General features: G+C 33.4%; 1 protein-coding gene and 1 pseudogene across 7 annotated transcripts in view; both read left to right on the forward strand.

The window, feature by feature from the left end:
* The window catches only part of fat3a (FAT atypical cadherin 3a), a 330,154-nt gene that overhangs the window by 101,166 nt on the left and 210,130 nt on the right, over positions 1–18,858 (forward strand). The gene's annotated exons all lie outside the window — the stretch shown is intronic.
* On the forward strand, positions 129–2,827 carry LOC147840687 (uncharacterized; annotated as a pseudogene).

Below are 18,858 nucleotides of genomic sequence, written 5' to 3' on the forward strand. Positions count from 1 at the left end.
TCATTTGAAGTTTTATTTTTTTGGGGGGGTTTGGAGTTTCAGTTGATTCACTTTTAGTTAGCTTAATAATATTATGTTTATATTCCATTCGTTCATCCATCTTGTTTGTCTATTGGTCTAAAGTTATATTGTTTTATCATTCTATCTGTCTATCATTCTATGTCTTATCATTCTATCATTCTGTCTGTCTATCATTCTAATGGTTTATCATTCTATCTGTCTATCGTTCTATCATTCTATCTGTCTATCATTCTATTGGTTTATCATTCCATCTGTCTATCATTCTATCTGTCTTATACTATCATTCTATCTGTCTATCATTCTAATGGTTTATCATTCCATCTGTCTATCATTCTATTTGTCTGTCATTCTATCATTCTATCTGTCTATCATTCTATTGGTTTATCATTCCATCGGTCTATCATTCTATCTGTCTATTATTCTATCATTCTATCTGTTTATCATTCTATCTGTCTATCGTTCTATCATTATGTCTATCATTCTATTGGTTTATCATTCCATCTGTCTATCATTCTATCATTCTATCTGTCTATCATTTTATTGGTTTATCATTCCATCTGTCTATCATTCTATCTGTCTATCATTCTATCATTTTATCTATCTATCGTTCTATCATTCTATCTGTCTATCATTCTGTCTGTCTATCATTCTATCAGTCTATCATTCTATTGGTTTATCATTCTATCTGTCTATCATTCTGTTGTTCTATATATCTATTGATCTATCATTCTATCCGTCTATCACTCTTATCTTTCTATCATTCTGTCTGTTTATTGTTCTATCTGTCTATTATTCTATCTGTCTATTGGTCTAACATTCTATCTGTCTACTGTTCTATCATTCTATCTTTCTGTCGTTCTATCTGTCTATCATTCTATCTGTCTATCTTTCTATTTATCTTGTTCTATCGGTCTATCATACTATTGGTTTATCATTCAATCTGTCAATCATTCTGTTGTTCTATATGTCTATTGGTCTATCATTCTATCTGTCTATCATTTTATTGGTTTATCATTCCATCTGTCTATCATTCTATTTGTCTATCATTCTATTTGTCTATCATTCTATTGGTTTATCATTCCATCTGTTTATCATTCTATCCGTCTATTGTTCTATCATTCTATCTGTCTATTATTCTATTGGTTTATCATTCCATCTGTCTATCATTCTATTTGTCTATCATTCTATCTGTCTATCATTTTATTGGTTTATCATTCCATCTGTCTATCATTCTATCATTCTATCTGTCTATCATTCCATCTGTCTATCATTCCATCTGTCTATCATTCTATCCATCTATTCTATCATTCTATTTGTCTATCATTCTATCTGTCTATCATTTTATTGGTTTATCATTCCATCTGTCTATCATTCTATCTGTCTATCATTCTATTGGTTTATCATTACATCGGTCTATCATTCTATCTGTCTTTCATTCTATCATTCTATCGTTCTATCTGTTTATTGGTCTAACATTTTATCTGCTTATTGTTCTATCATTCTATCTTTCAACATTTTAACTTCATTCTATCTGTCTATCGCTCTATCATTCTGTCTTCCAATGATTCTAAAGTTCTCTCTGTCATTCTGTCATCGTTTTATCGATCTATCTTTCTATTGTTCTAGCATTCTATCCGTCTATCATTCAATCATTACATCTGTCTGTTATTCTATCTATCTGTTATCATTCTGTCAGTCTATCAAAGTTTTTTATGATTCTATCTTTCTATCAATCTATCTGTATCATTCTGTCATTCTGTTGATTGTTCTATTGTTCTATCTCTTTATTTGTTTATCATTCTATCATTTAGTCATTCTTTGTGTTGTTCTGTCATTCTATCTCTCTGACATTCTAGCTTTCTATTGTTCTATTGCTGTCTTTCTATCATTCTATCTGTCTATCTTTCGATAATTCTGTCTTTCTGTCTATTCTATCATTCTATTAATCTATCGTTCTATCTGTGATTCTTTTTATCATTCTGCTGTTCTGTCTCTCTATCATTCTATCTGTCTATCATTCTAACTGTTAAGCTGTCTAACATTCTATCAGTCTATTGTTCAATCATTTTATCTATCATTCCATCTGTCTATTCTCTGTGTATTGATCTATCATTCTGTCTTCCTATCATTCTATCAGTCTATCGTTCTATCTGTCTATCACTCTAGCATTCTACCTTTCTATCATTCTATTGTTCTAACATTCTATCTGTCTATCGTTCTAACATTCCATCTTTGTTGTTCCATCGTTCTCTCTGTCAATCGTTCTATCTGTCTATATGTCTATTATCCCATCACTGCATCTGTACATCATTATATCATTCATTTTGTCTATCGTTCTATCTATTTATTGTTCTTTCATTCTGTTGGTCTGTCTGTTTCATTGTTATTCTACCTGTTTATCACTCTGTCAATATATACATCCCTTTATTATTTATGTTTCGAACCACTTATCCCCATCAATGTTTATCTTTCGGTTTATCTCTCACTGTTGATCATTCTGTCCTTCATCAATATCTCAGTCAATCATACTGTCATTTTTTACTCTGTTATTCACTGGAATAAACTATTAGACTATCATTTAAACTTTTCTTTTTGATTTAGGAGTTGCTTTTGCTTTACTTTCAGTTATCCTTATGTGTTACATCCCAGTTAAATATGAAACTGGAGTGTATAAACGTGTTTAGTCATGTCTATTCACGATGCGTTATGAAGCGTTTGTGTGTGTGTGAAGTGCATGAGTGTGATTTGACAAGCGTGTGAAATTTCAGATGCTCGCAGCAGCAGTAACAAAGGGAGGATCAGATAGCAGGCAGAAGTAGAGATTGAACTAAAGAAAGAAAGAAAGCGGGGAAAAGGAGGTGGAATTGGATCCGCTGGGGGCTGAGATTTCCCATGACGCACTGGGACGGCCAGCTTCTGTGTGTTCATAATGAGGAGCCGTTAGAAACGGACGTGGGCATCTGCAGATTCTGAGTCAGAAAACAGCAGGACGGCCTTTGTTTCAGTTTCTGTGATATATAAGATTGTCACGTAACACATAAAAACATTAGTGGCCTGAGTAAATCTAACTAGAGTTCTGCTGTTGTCATTATATCATTCCATTCCTTCTAATTGTGTCGGCTAAATTGACCGTAGTGTATGTGTTTGAATGAATGTGTATGGAAGTTTCCTATAGTGATGGGTTGCAGCTGGATGGGCATCCGCTGCGTAAAACAGTTGCTGGATAAGTTGGCAGTTCATTCCGCTGTGGCGACCCCAGATTGATTAAGGGAAAAAAAAAGCCGAAAAGAAAATGAATGAATGAATGATTATTTCATCACTTCTGTCTTTCTTTCTTTCTTTCTTTCTTTCTTTCTTTCTTTCTTTCTTTCTTTCTTTCTTTCTTTCTTTCTTTCTTTCACTCTAACTGTTCTTTTCTGTTCATTTTATTACTGCATTGATTGTTTTGTTTTCTTTCTGTCTTTCTTTCTTTCTTTCTTTCTTTCTTTCTTTCTTTCTTTCTTTCTTTCTTTCTTTCTTTCACTCTGTTCTTTTGGGTTCATTTTATTACTGCATTGATTGTTTTCTTTCTTTCTTTCTTTCTTTCTTTCTTTCTTTCTTTCTTTCTTTCTTTCACTCTGTTATTTTGTGTTCATTTTATTACTGCATTGATTGTTTTCTTTCTTTCTTTCTTTCTTTCTTTCTTTCTTTCAAAGGACGGCCTTTGTTTCAGTTTCTGTGATATATAAGATTGTCACGTAACACATAAAAACATTAGTGGCCTGAGTAAATCTAACTAGAGTTCTGCTGTTGTCATTATATCATTCCATTCCTTCTAATTGTGTCGGCTAAATTGACCGTAGTGTATGTGTTTGAATGAATGTGTATGGAAGTTTCCTATAGTGATGGGTTGCAGCTGGATGGGCATCCGCTGCGTAAAACAGTTGCTGGATAAGTTGGCAGTTCATTCCGCTGTGGCGACCCCAGATTGATTAAGGGAAAAAAAAAGCCGAAAAGAAAATGAATGAATGAATGATTATTTCATCACTTCTGTCTTTCTTTCTTTCTTTCTTTCTTTCTTTCTTTCTTTCTTTCTTTCTTTCTTTCTTTCTTTCTTTCTTTCTTTCTTTCACTCTAACTGTTCTTTTCTGTTCATTTTATTACTGCATTGATTGATTTGTTTTCTTTCTGTCTTTCTTTCTTTCTTTCTTTCTTTCTTTCTTTCTTTCTTTCTTTCTTTCTTTCTTTCTTTCACTCTGTTCTTTTGGGTTCATTTTATTACTGCATTGATTGTTTTCTTTCTTTCTTTCTTTCTTTCTTTCTTTCTTTCTTTCTTTCTTTCTTTCTTTCTTTCTTTCTTTCTTTCTTTCTTTCTTTCTTTCTTTCTTTCACTCTGTTATTTTGTGTTCATTTTATTACTGCATTGATTGTTTTCTTTCTTTCTTTCTTTCTTTCTTTCTTTCTTTCTTTTTTCCTTCTTTATTTCTTTTTTCTTTCTTTTTTCTTTCCTTCATTTTCTCTTTCTTTCTTTTATTCCAACTTTTCTTGTATTTTCAGTCTTTCTGACTGTCTGATTATTACTCTGCCATTCTGTCTATAATTCTGTTCATTTATTCATTCATTCATTCATTCATTCATTCATTCATTCATTCATTCATTCAGGCTTAGTCCCTTTATTAATCTGGGGTTGCCACAGCAGAGTGAAAGTAGGGGCCGATGCTATCATCATAGCATTGTCAGCCAATGAAATTAGTCAGCAATAGGCCACTGTCTGAGCTGGTGTACAGCGATCTAATTAGCTGACGCTTCCGTCTGCGCTTGAAAAGTTGTGCAAGTCCCAACTGCTGTAGCGGGCAATGCCTCTGAAGCGGCGCCAACAGATCCACAATGCAGTTCAGCAATGCCTGACGTCACCCATTCAAAGCGAATGTGAAGCGTTGGCGCAGACACCCCGTGTTAATGGGGCGTGAGACTCTGATTGGTTTAATGCACAGTATGCTTAAAACACACCCATAACTCATTAAGAGAATAAGCACAACCCTGTTAGACCATGCGCCGTGGCGCAAAACATATTTTTCCATCCTTTAAATACCAAAAGTGGATTCAGACATGCCCTTAATGCTTTTGCGCCCTGCACTTTAGACTTTGTGCCTAACTTGTTAAAATAGAACCCTTAAACTTCAAGCTTTTTTAAATGATTTTCACTTTCTGAAGCCAACATGAAAGTATATCTTAAACTTGATCCACTTTCTTTTATAAATGGTTCTTTTTCCTCTCTGCAGTAGCTAATGACAATTAATCACGTTCAGAGTCCGATTATTATGTTTTCCTCATCCGCAGCACCTCAAAGGTTCCACACCTGCTGTATATTAATTCTGTTTTTGTACCATTTCTACACCACATATTATGTTTTCTTTAAGAAATAGAGTGGAATAATTTGACAAGCAGAAGTAGAGAGACACGAGAAAAGCAGAACAGCTTGCAGTTATTAATTACGAAAATTACAGTCTGCTTTTTTTAACCTCATTATCACTCAGACACATTTTAGGCAAACTTCCAGACTCAAATCCTTTTGTGTGTGTGTGTGTTTTTTAGGCAGCTCTCCGAAAGGCAAATGCTAATGAAATGCATATAAGATGTAAATATTGCACACAAACACAGTGTGAAAGGTAAATTTGCTTGGGAATTTATGTGCAAGCCAACTTTGATCTCACAGCATGAAGAGTCTGCATAATAACAAGCTCCTAACGGAAAGTGGGCGGGGTCTGTTGCCGGGCTGTCTCAGGGGGCCAATCAAATCACAACAGTGTTTTGTCAGCCAATAAGCTGAGCCGTGATAACAGCCAATGAGGCCTCTGGTGACCACAATTAAAAACACAAAAGGAGAATTCCTCCAGTGAGCGGTGGAGAGTTGAGCTTTTGCAGTCAGTCTCTCTCTCTCTTTCTCTCTCTGTCTCTCTCACACTCGCTCTGTCTCAATCCTTTCTTTGCACAATGTGAAGCAGTGTTTCATGCCTTGGTTCGGGTGTAGATTAAGACCTTTACTTGTTTTAATGACAAAGTAAAAAAAAATCTGTCTGTCTGTCTGTCTACATCTCCATCTGTCTATCTATTTATTCTTCTATCCATCTATTTATCCGTCGGTCCATCCATTCCTCTATCAATCTATCTATCCATCCATCCACCCACCAAACCCATCCATCCATCTATTCATCCATCCATCCATCCCTCCATCACTCCACCAAACCCATTTTCCATCCAGCCATCCACCCAATGAACACACCTATCCATCCATCCATGCATCCATCCTCGCATCCATCTATCCCTCCATCACTCCACCCACCAAACAAACACAGCCACCCATCCATCCACCCACCAAACCCATCATTCATCCCCCCACCAAACCCATCATCCATCCATCCATCCATCCATCCATCCATCCATCCATCCGTCCACCCAACAAAACATCCATCCATCCATCCATCCATCCAACAAACACATCCATCAATCCATCCTTCCATCCATCCATCCATCCATCCATCCATCCATCCATCCATCAACTTAACAAAACATCCTTCCATCCATCCATCCAACAAACACATCCATCAATCCATCCATCCATCCATCACTCCACCCACCAAACAAACACAGCCACCCATCCATCCACCCACCAAACCCATCATTCATCCACCCACCAAACCCATCATCCATCCATCCATCCATCCATCCATCAACTTAACAAAACATCCATCCATCCTTCCACCCAACAAAAACATCCATCCATCCATCCATCCATCCATCCATCCATCCATCCATCCAACAAACTTATCCATCCTTCCATCCATCCATCCATCCATCCATCCATCCATCCATTTTATAAACCTATTTTGCTATCTATTGTATTATATATTGTTCTTTATCTTTTGTTTTTGATGATACATGACTTATATACATGATTTATTTGTTTTAATTTTAATTTATTTATTTTTTTCCTTTTTCAAAACAGTTCAGAACAAACCTAACAAAACAACATAAATAAAAAATAAAACATTTTTAAGGGAACACGGAAAAAAAGACAAACAATACAAGTGTCAAAGGTCACCGAATACAATATAATTTACATTCGTATTTATTGTTGATAAAATGTTGCTGTATAAAATTTTGTTAAGGGTTTCGTATCAAAGATCAACAGGTTCCAGATATGTATAAAATAAAAGCACCACAATAAAATTAAAACAATACATTTCTTCTCAACCATTTACCCAAGTGTGCAGAAATTTTATAGGCTTGTCTCATGTAAAATGTCAGAACTTCCATGTCATACACCTCTTTTACAATATCATACTATTCACCTACAGATGGAGGATCTTCCTTGAGCCATTTCTTTATAATGGCCTTTTTGCTAGTTATTAGTAGTGTGTTAAGAAGATAAGTATTTATTTATTTATTTATTTATTGGTAGAAGAGTACAATCCCAAGTACATGGTTTAAAAATTACATTCTAGATTCAATCCCATTATTGCATTGATCCATTTATTTAAATCTTGCCAAATGTGTGTTAATATAACTATCCCAAAATATGTAGAAATTATCGGCTAATACATTTCCACCTTTTCTCCAGCATTCACCATGTTTTTAATCTCTACTTTAAAGGTAGTTTAGGTGTTATAAAGAACCTGATTACATTCCCCCGAACCCTCTATATTTTTATCAGTACATGTATTATTCTGTTGATCGCTGTTTTTTTCTACCGATCGTTTTTCCGGTCATTTTTTTTCCTATCAGATATGGTTGCAAATATTTCTGGATGAAAAAAGCTATTGGTATTCACAGATCAAGAAACGATTTTCTTGGTCTTTAAATCATTCAAGGCCATAACTGATTGGTCATCTTTTGAAATAAAATGGTGTTGTAGATATTTTTTGTTGGGCTTTGTTAAGACGATAAATGTTCTGTGAAAAAATTGCAATAGAAGTCAATTGTTTGCATATTTAAAGACATTTTAATGTAGCCTTCTTGCACGTCTGTACGTTTCTTATGGTATTTGTGGATACACATAGTTTTTTTGTGGGTTTTATTTAAAGTGATGTACAGATATACTCTCTCTCTTTGTCCAGCAGTAGATTTTTCTGCAATATGTTCTGTGATATTACTTTACAGCAGGGTGAATTAAAAAGAAATAGAGCTCGTGCTAAGAGATTTACTGCCGCTCTGTCTTTCTGGATCCCTCTACTCCCATTCTCTTTTTCTTTTACTCATACACGGTCATCTCTCGCTCGTTTTTTTTTTTTCTTTCATTATCACACTCTGATCTGTCCTGTGCTCTCATCTTCTCTCATCACACCATTTCTTCTCTCGTTCCCTGTACTCTTCACACTCGTTTCTTAAGACTGTCCACTGTTCAGTCCTTTTATCTCTCACAGTACAACACCGAATCGCAATAGCAGTGATTTTTGTATTGCTATTTAAATCGGTGGATGATCAATCATTTTTTTGCCAGCACATTTTGTTCTTCTTTTAGGTGAATGATTAATCAATGAAAGTTAATCCACTGAAAAAAAATTGTTCTGGCCATTTTTAGTGGCGGGCTTTCTCCATTGACGTCAGTTTGACAGATTCAGCCACAATATTCTTAACCATGCCTCTCTTACCGTTAGTTTGCTATGAGGGAATGATGCACAAAAGTAAAGTCCAACACCCTACTAAATTTTTAGTTTCAGTTGCAAATATATCATCATATTAGAATAAAAGTTTAAGCAACTTGTTTCTTGCAGACTTTAAAAATATATGGTCAAACTTTATTTTAATGCACAATTCACCCTTTAACAAATCAATAGCTAAGACTATAGGCTCAATAAACTACTAGCTAGCTGCTAATAATAGTTCAGATACACTGTAAAAAATATGATGTGCTATTTCATTCATTCATTTTCTTGTCGGCTTAGTCCCTTTATTAATCCGGGGTCACCACAGCGGACTGAACCGCCAACTTATCCAGCACATTTTTACACAGAGGATGCCCTTCCAGCCGCAACCTATCTCTGGGAAACATCCACACACACATTCACAGTCACACTCATACAATTTAGCCTACCCAATTCACCTGTACCACATGTCTTTGGACGGTGGGGAAAATTGGAGCACCCGGAAGAATCCCAAGCGAATGCAGAGAGAACATGCAAACTCCACACAGAAACGGCACACAAACGCCAACTGAGCCGAGGATCGAACCAGCGAATTTCATGCTGTGAGGCGACAGCACTACCTACTGCGCCACTGCGTCGCCGTTTATGTGCTATGTACTTTAAAAAATAGTGGTAACACTATACTGCACGTGATATAAATAGTTTTCAAGACTTATTTTTTTTTTTTAGCAAAAACCGCTTGAATTATTCATTTGAAAAATGCTAAATTTTTTTGAGTAATAGATGATGGTTTTAACATTATTAATGGAATGTGCTTTTATAACTTAAGCAAATCAACCACCATTTACTCATACTTCTTTATTTATTTATTTGTATTTATTTTTCCATCAAATTTTTCTTTTATTTTATATTTTCCGAACACAGGAAAACATGCCGTAGACCAGGGGTCACCAATCTCGGTCCTGGAGGGCCGGTGTCCCTGCAGGTTTTAGCTCCAACTTGCTTCAACACACCTGCCTGGATGTTTCAAGTATACCTAGTAAGACCTTGATTAGCTTGTTCAGGTGTGTTTGATTAGGGTTAGAGCTAAAATCTACAGGACACCGGCCCTCCAGGAAAAAGTTTGGTGACCACTACCGTAGACAGTCAGCATATAGTAAAGTGCATAGATATACATGTATAAACCGATATACAAGTTGTTAAATAATAGTATTAATAATAGTCCCAGCAATAACAACAATATTGGCAGTAAAAAGGAAAACTGAAGAGTAATGACAAGGACATATTAAAGCAAATAAAAATTAAATAAAAAAAAAAAAAAAAAAAAAATATATATATATATATATATATATATAAATATATATATATATATATATATATATATATATATATATATATATATATATATATATATATATATATATATATATATATATATATACACACAGTTGAAGTCAGAATTATTAGCCCCCTTGAATTATTAGACCGCTTGTTTATTTTTTCCCCAATTTCTGTTTAACGGAGAGCAGATTTTTTCAACACATTTCTAAACGTAATAGTTTTAATAACTCATTTCTAATTTATTTCATCTTTGCCATGATGACAGTAAATAATATTTGACTAGATATTTTTCAAGACACTTCTATACAGCTTAAAGTGACTTTTAAAGGCTTAACTAGATTAATAAGGTTAACTAGGCATGTTGGAGCAATAACGATGGTTTGTTCTGTTGATTATCGAGAAAAAATATAGCTTAAAAGGGCCAATAATTTTGTCCTTAAAATGGTGTTTAAAAAATTACTTAAAACTGCTTTTGTTTTAGCTGAAATAAAACAAATAAGACTTTCTCCAGAAGAAAGAAGAGTAATGACAAGGACACACACACACACACACACACACACACACACACACACACACACACACACACACATATATATATATATATATATATATATATATATATATATATATATATATATATATGTAAGGGATGGGAAGATTAACCGATATGTATCGATACGCGGTCATGCGCGTGCACGATGCGAGTGCATCGGTTGAGCAGCAGAGGATGAATGAAATTTTGGAAGCAAATCGAGATGCATCGGTTTTTGCGAGATGCATCGATTTTTCCGAGATACAGCTTATATTTTTAATATAGAATGTATTTTTTATTTATTAACAAGTGTTGTCAACCTGTTTTTGGCGCATAATTTAATCGACCTACATAAAAGTAAGCCTTAGCAATGGATTTGCGGATGTGTACACTTACACTACAACTCAGTGTATCAGGTGTGCGGATGAAGCTAGTGGAGCGCCCTCAGAAAGCGCGAGAAGCAAAACAAACATTTTATTCCTCACTGAGTTTTAAATCTAAAGTATGGCAAGCAACATTATGGATTTAAGGATGGACGACATGACAGGACAGATGCAATTTGCAAAATGTGCCGCGCATCTGTAAAATACGCGGGCAGTATGACTAATCTGAAATCTCACTTGAAGCGGCGCCACGGTGTTGTTGTGAAAGCATCTTCCAGTGTTCCTGCATCCCCGGCCTTCGCACTGCTTCAACCAGCTCCAAAAGTGGTGAGAAAAGCATTGCAAATTTTTTTTTACCGTGCGCAACAGTTTTGTGCGCTCTATGCCAATAACGAATGCTATTGCATTGTTCATCTGCAAAGATATTCAGCCTAGTGTCACGGAGAACGAAGGTTTTAAACACCTCCTCCTGTTAATTTTTATTTAATTATAATAATAATAATAATATTAATAATAATAAGGATAAAAATAATGGGTGTCACGGTGGCACAGTGGGTAGTTTGACCACCTCACAGCAAGAAGATTGCTGGTTTGTTATATTTTTATTAGCCCGTTGTTTACAGTGACAGTGATGTTTCAAAGCAGCATAACACTGCTAGTTCACAACGTTAAGTTTTGAATAATCAGTGGCAAAATGTCTTTGTAAAACTTGTTTTCATATTTTAAAAGTTAATTCACAATTCTTGTTGTGCAATGGTAAACCTTTATGTTGAAAGAGTGCAAATATATATATATATATTTATATATATATATATATATATATATATATATATATATATATATATATATATATATATATATATATATATATATTTAATATATATTGCACTTATACATTCTGTTTATCTTGAAAATACTTAAATAATATGTGCTATATGTTCTAAAATGGCCCTCTACTGTAAACTGACGCTCTGGCTCTGAGAGAAGAGCCAGTTTGTAAAAAAAGTCTTGGTTTTGCTTGGTTTATAAATAATCAAACTCATTCAATGGCACAGCATCCTCTTTCACATCATCTCATAAACTTGATCTAATTAGTTAGTGCTGAATTATCGCATTGTATCGTGATATGGGTGTGAATCGTATCGTGTTGCATCGCAATATGTCACAAATGTATCGCTAATATATTGGATCGTATTCTTTGTATCGAGATGCGTATCGTATCGGCATTATACCTTAGATGCCCAACCCTAATATATATATATATATATATATATATATATATATATATATATATATATATATATATATATATATATATATATATATATATATATATATATATATATATAATGAATATAATCCCCCCCCCCCCTTTTTATTGATTTTATTTCTTTTTTTTTTTTCCCTTTTTATAATAATTTAAGGTTCCCTGTTTGGGCTTCTAATAACTCTCAAAGTCGTAGAACTTTTTCAGCACAGCTTTAAATACCCATCTCTATGTGTCTATCACCATTCTTCTATTTATTTATTTTTTTATTTTGAATTGGCTTAATTTTAACCTCATTTACTCATATTTATTCATGAAAATTACCCATTCATAAAATGTACAATATATCATTTATAATAAAATGCATACACAATGCATTTTTGCCAAATATCATTTTATTTCATATATCATTATAGCACACATATTATTTTATTACACTGATAACAAAATGGTTGGTATAGTTTGTTAAACAAATCTATTTAAAATTTACAGCAATGTTAAGCTCTGAAAACAGTTCTTTTTCCATGTGATGGTAAAAAATGTTCTGTTAGCTTTCTTTTGTAGGAATAGTCACATTTTAGACTAAATCCTCCCAATTAGCCAATTGGGGCCTGATATTAACCGTTAGTTTGCTATGAGGGAATGATGCGCTTAATTCAGCTCTGTCCCCTACTCAATATTCTATTTCAGTAAGAAGTACATCAACAAGTCTCTCTGCAACTTCCGATTCACGCTGGCTTTTATTTTATTTTATTTGTTGCAGTAAGCGACATTAGAACACAATGCAACAGAATAACAATACAATCAAGAAACACAAAGGACATTCACTCAAGAACACACAGTAGAACAGCAAACAGAGCAGCACAATAACACACACACACACCCATACAGCACAAGTGTCTGTGGTCAGTCTTTTAATGCGACACTGAAGGACGTTTGGACGAGTTCTGGCAGCTGCTCAATATCTCTCTGTCTGTCTTTTATATTACGCTCTCTTTTTACCCCTCATCTTTGTCTTTTCACTCTCTGTTCTTCCATTACAGCAGTACTGACGTGCTCTCCGGGGGTTCAGTGTGTGTGTGCGTGTGTGATGGACTGAGTCTCCTGAATGCCTCAGGTTCGTGTCTCGAAGGATTTCTGGTCAGAAGGAAGACTCTCTGTCAGGTTTCTCTCTCTCTCTCTCTCTCTCTCTCTGTAAAGGAGAGAAGTAGGTCGTCTCACCTCTGGAGAAGTGCAGTGTGTGTTTATGTGCGAGTGTGTGATAGTGAGCGTATTGTTATTCCAGCAGCGCTCAGGTTTTTGTGTTGCTGAAAGCCGCAGTGGTGTGTAAGGACTCGCCGACTCCTGGAGAGTAAAGATGTAGAGACGTGTAAGACAGAGGGTTATGGTGTCATGCGTGTGTGTGTGTGTGTTTGTGTGTGTGTGTGTGTGTGTGTGACTTTCTGTGAGTGAGAATCTCAGATTTCTTCTCACAACAACAGAGAGATCTAATCACTTCCAACAACAGAATCTTACTGTTCACAGATGCCGTAGTAAAAAATTCAACTAACTAGAGCCCCCCAAGTTTGACTGTTTTCACGGTGGTTGAGTCTAACACTAGGTATGTATACATGGGACATCAACACTTTGATAGATGTCAATACAATTAAGACAATACTCTGATTAGGGGTCTACCATGTAAACAGCGCTTTCTGATTATCCTAATCCCACTAAAGTCATAACTGAACTAAACAGAAATGGAATTAAGATGTGGGTTATGCAAATATTAGTTGCATTAAAGTAAATACTAGTGTAAAAAGTAAAAATTAGTGGCATTGAAGTAAATACCGTGATCTATGTGAAGTAGAGTCTATGTTCACTTCAGAAAGGGTGTGCCCAGGAATCTGAATGACTCTATTGCAGCCACAGTGCTGTTAATGATGGCGTGAGGGGAGTGCAGGGGGGTAAACAGTGCTTTATGGTTGTCAAACAGCATTCAAATACAGAAATTGAATAATGAAATGTAAAATAATCATTGTATTATTAAATCAGTAATTGTATTTTACATTATAGTTGCAAACATTTAATTTTATTGTGCCTGAATGCTTTTTACATATTTGAAAAGCCTTTAAAACACATGCAACTGATAAAGTTTCTCTTTGTTATGGTCATGCATTGCGTTTCATTATACGACTCCACATCTCATGTATTTTCAATTTTTGTTCAGCTGTAAACCCAACTTAATGCCTCATTCACACTTTTTTAGGTGTTTATTTAATTTCCTTAGTGAATGTGAAGTTGGATGAAAAAAGAAATCTATGTGAAATATTAATAATAATTACACTTCCCAGTGATGGGTTGCTGCTGGTAGGGCCTTCGCTGCGTAAAACGTATTTTGGATAAGTTGGCAGTTCATTCTGCTGTAGCGACCCGAGATTAATAAAGCGACTTTGCCTGAATAACAACTATTATTATTATTATTATTATTATTATTATTATTATTATTATTATTAATATGATTATTATTATTTGTATTATTAGTAGTAGTAGTAGTAGTAGTAGTATTGCTATTATTATATATTTATTAATTATTAATATTATTATTATTATTATTATTATTATTATTATTATTATTATTATTATTAAGTTAATAATTATTAATAGTAGTATTATTATTACCATTATAATTATTATTAATAGTAGTATTATTTTTGTTATTATTATTATTATTATTAACATTATAATAATATTAATAATAATAATAATAATAATAATAATAATAATAATTATTATTATTATTAATATCATTATTATGATCATTATTATTATTAATATTATTATTTCTGTTATATTTATCATTATTATTGTTATTATTAATTATATTATATTATTATTATTTTTTTTATTATTACTAACATTATAATTATTAGTATTGTTATTATTATTAATGAAAATATGATTATTATTTATTATTATTATTTAATATTATGATTATTATTAACATTATTATTATTATTTTTATTATTTATTATTATTATTATTATTATTATTTTATATTTATTATTTGTTTACATTAAATTAATAATGAAAGAAACATTTTTGGCATAAACAATAGCAATAATAATTATAAATATACTATTAATTATGCTATATAAATATTATTTATGTTATTGTTTATGCCAGCGATTTTTGTCTTTCATTAATAATCCAATATAAGCAAATCAAATTCTTCATCACTAGGCACTGACTCCACTATCAACAACACGAGCACTACAATAAAAGCTCTTTTTCCATACAGTATAGAAAGTCTTGCTCTGCGGTCTACTTTAAATGACAGTGTGGGTCCTGCGGTCTGTTCTTCATCCTGCAGTAACTCAACACTCACAGTGATACAGAAGCAGAAGCAGCTGCACATCACATTTCTGTCCAAAGAGCATCGGCTGTACGTCTGCGTCACCGTTTCCAACCAGCAGAGCCTGAAAACACCTTCATTTCATTAGCAGAACTTCCCCATCCACAACTCAATCCTGACGGGCTGACATTACCTTTCCAGATTTACTACAGTCCTAAAACTCTAATCTATGAACCCACAGAGTCATCATTAAAGGTGTGCTGAAGTGCCTTCAAATGCAGCCTGTTTGATGTGGGATGTCATTTTAACTTAAACATAAAGACAGGGCAAGGGATATCCAGTAATCTATGAATTGTGTGGAACCCTGCATTTTTGTACAGAGTAATAGGTTTCCTTTTGGACTCCCAATATCTGTGGTCTTGCTTGTTTTTTAATACACTGAACAAACCCAGTCTGCACATTGATATAATACACATTGATATATAATAACAGTTTGGTATTGTAGATTCTACAGTACATGTTGCTCACCCATAGTGAAAGCGTTCGTATTTGAGTCAGTGTCAGAAAAGCCCAGATTTATCATCGGCGGAGAGTAAAATATGAAATGACGGCGGGTGTTTTTATGTTAACCAGTATTGTTGGTTGGTGTGTGTGTGAGTGACAATCATAACCGCTGGACTCGAGCACAGATGCGGCGTCTTTGATTGATGTTTAATATAACCTTGAGCTTTCACATACACACACACACACACGCACACACACACACCTCAGTGTCAGCAGAGCTAGCTTCACACTGACACTATTATTCCTACAGAGACACAGATGACAGCGACCACAGCGCTGCACAAACTCACACACACACACAAACTGCAGACAGCGCAAGTCTCTTCTGACACACCATCATGTTCAGTTTAATATAGTTTTGTCCATCTTGTATGTCTCGCTCCATCTGAGTCTCTCTTTTCTTTTGTTTCGGTTGTACATTTGTTTTATTTTGAGTTAGTTCTTTTGTTTAATATTTGACATTATTAACAGTGTCATTTTATTTACATTTATTTTGAATCATTGTTCGCCATCTTAAGTTTTGTAATTGTTTTTTTTTGCTCTCTGTCTTTTTTGTTTTGTTTTGTTACATTCTGTTACGTTACTTAACGTTACGTTTTGTTTTTCCGTTTTTGTTTTGTTTCTTTCGTTTAGTCTGTTTTGTTTTGTTTATTTAGTTTCCTTTCGTTTTATTTAGTTTTGTTTAGTTTCATGTCGTTTTATGTTGTTGTGATGTTTTTTTGTTTTGTTTTGTTTTGTTTTGTGTCCTGTCGTGTTTAGTTTTTGTCTTGTGGTTTGTTTTGTTTTGATGCATTTTGTTTCTTTGTTTTGTTTTTTGTTTTGTTTTGTTCATTTTGTTTATTTCATTTTGTTTATTTTGTTCATTTAGTTTTGTGTCGTTTTCGTTTCATATTTTCCTTTTGTTTAATTTGCTTTAATTTCCTTTCCCTCTGTTTCGTGTCGTGTTGTGTTAGGTTTTTGTTTTGTTTTTTGTGTTTTGTGGATTTCTTCGTTTCGTTCATTTAGTTTCGTGTTGTGTCATGTCGTTTCGTTTCTTGTCATGTCATGTCGTGTTTTGTTTTTGTTTTGTTTTGTTTTTTTGTATTGTGCTGATTTTTGTTAATTTGTGCTTTTTAATTTTGTTAATATTATACTTAATATTTTGAATTAATTTTAACCCGGTTTTTAATTTAATTTTATTTATTTTGATTATTATTATTATTATTATTATTTAATTATTGTTTTATTTCAATTTTTATAAAAAAAATTGTGTAACAAATTCAAATAATGTTCCTTTAGTTAATTTTATTTCATGAATTTACAAACATGAGTCAAGAATAAACAAGCTTGTACTCCATTTAATAATCATCACATTAAATATCCAAATTGTGCTTTTTTAGATTGGTTAGGACTAACAATTAATACATTTATTTACATTATCTTAGTTTAACAACGATTAATACATTTATTTCTTATTATTTTCGATCAAGTTAATAAAAACATGAACTAAAATGAACTAATATACCATCATTAGTCTTAGTCGCCATTACTGATGCACATTAAGTTTTACACATTTTAAATTTGTATTATTATAATTTTATTTAACTTCTGTTTTAATTGCTGCTGATTTAACATTTTGGTGGTTCATTCCACTGTGGTAACCCCAGATTAATAAAGGGACTAAGCTGAAAGAAAAATGAATGAATAGATGGAATAGATGGGTTTTCTACCGCTGGGGTGACCCCTGATAAATAAGGGACTAAGCCAAAGCAAAATGAATGAATCAATAAATATTTTTATTTTAACATTAATTTTGGTTTTAATTACATTTTCACAAATTATGGCATTTTTTGGAATCTTATTCACTCTTTTTTTTCAGGTTTATTTTTGTATTATTTGAACATAAATTTTAGACATGCTACTAAGACAGATACACAGAGGAAGATTCTTGGTGAACTAAGTGTAAATGGGCCAATAAAATATACTTTACCTTCAGTTATGAAAGCACAGAAAGGAAAAGCACAGAGCTTAAATTGGTTCTTCTGAAAGAAACCTGTGAATTGGCCAGAAAGATGTTGTTTTGGAAAATGTAACGCTAAAAAAGCACAAACAGCATGAATCTTTTCTATCACACCAGTTTTATTTTAATATTGTTTTTTTACCATCTCGCTCTTAGTTTCTCAGTCTGTGTTTGTGGTGCAAGTTCTCATAGTTTGTTTTATCTGTACATTCAATTCAATCATGAAATCTGAGTCTAATATTATGCAGCGGTCTTGAGAAAGGAAGTCCTAATGAGCTTTTAAGAAGTACTTTCCCTCTAAATTATGAAATGGATGAAAGAAAAGGAACAGGGTCTTTAATTTGAATTAGTTCTCTCTCTCTTCAATGAATGGCTCAAAATAAAGACTCTTGAATTATTCATTAGCAAATTAGTCGAGATAAAATACAAATAATTATCCTGCAGTTATACATGACTGAAAAATCATGAGATTCCATTGGCTTCATTTGATTGTGTCATTGAGAAATATAATGCAGATATATTGTATTGTATTGTATTGTATTATATTCATTCATTCATTCATTCATTCATTCATTTATTCATTCATTTTCAGTCCCTTTATTAATGAATAAACCTCTTCCAGCTGCGACCCATCGTTGGGAAACATCCATAAATTCTCATTCACGCTCATACACTACGGACAATTTAGCTCACCCAATTCACCTATAGTCCATGTGTTTGGACTGTGGGGGAAGCTGGAGCATCTGGAGGAAACCCGCGCAAACATGGGGCGAACATGCAAACTCCACACAGAAAT

The sequence above is a fragment of the Danio rerio genome, chromosome 15 (assembly GCF_052040795.2).
Source record: "Danio rerio strain M-AB ecotype USA chromosome 15, GRCz13ab, whole genome shotgun sequence".
Classification (NCBI taxonomy): Eukaryota; Metazoa; Chordata; class Actinopteri; order Cypriniformes; family Danionidae; genus Danio; species Danio rerio.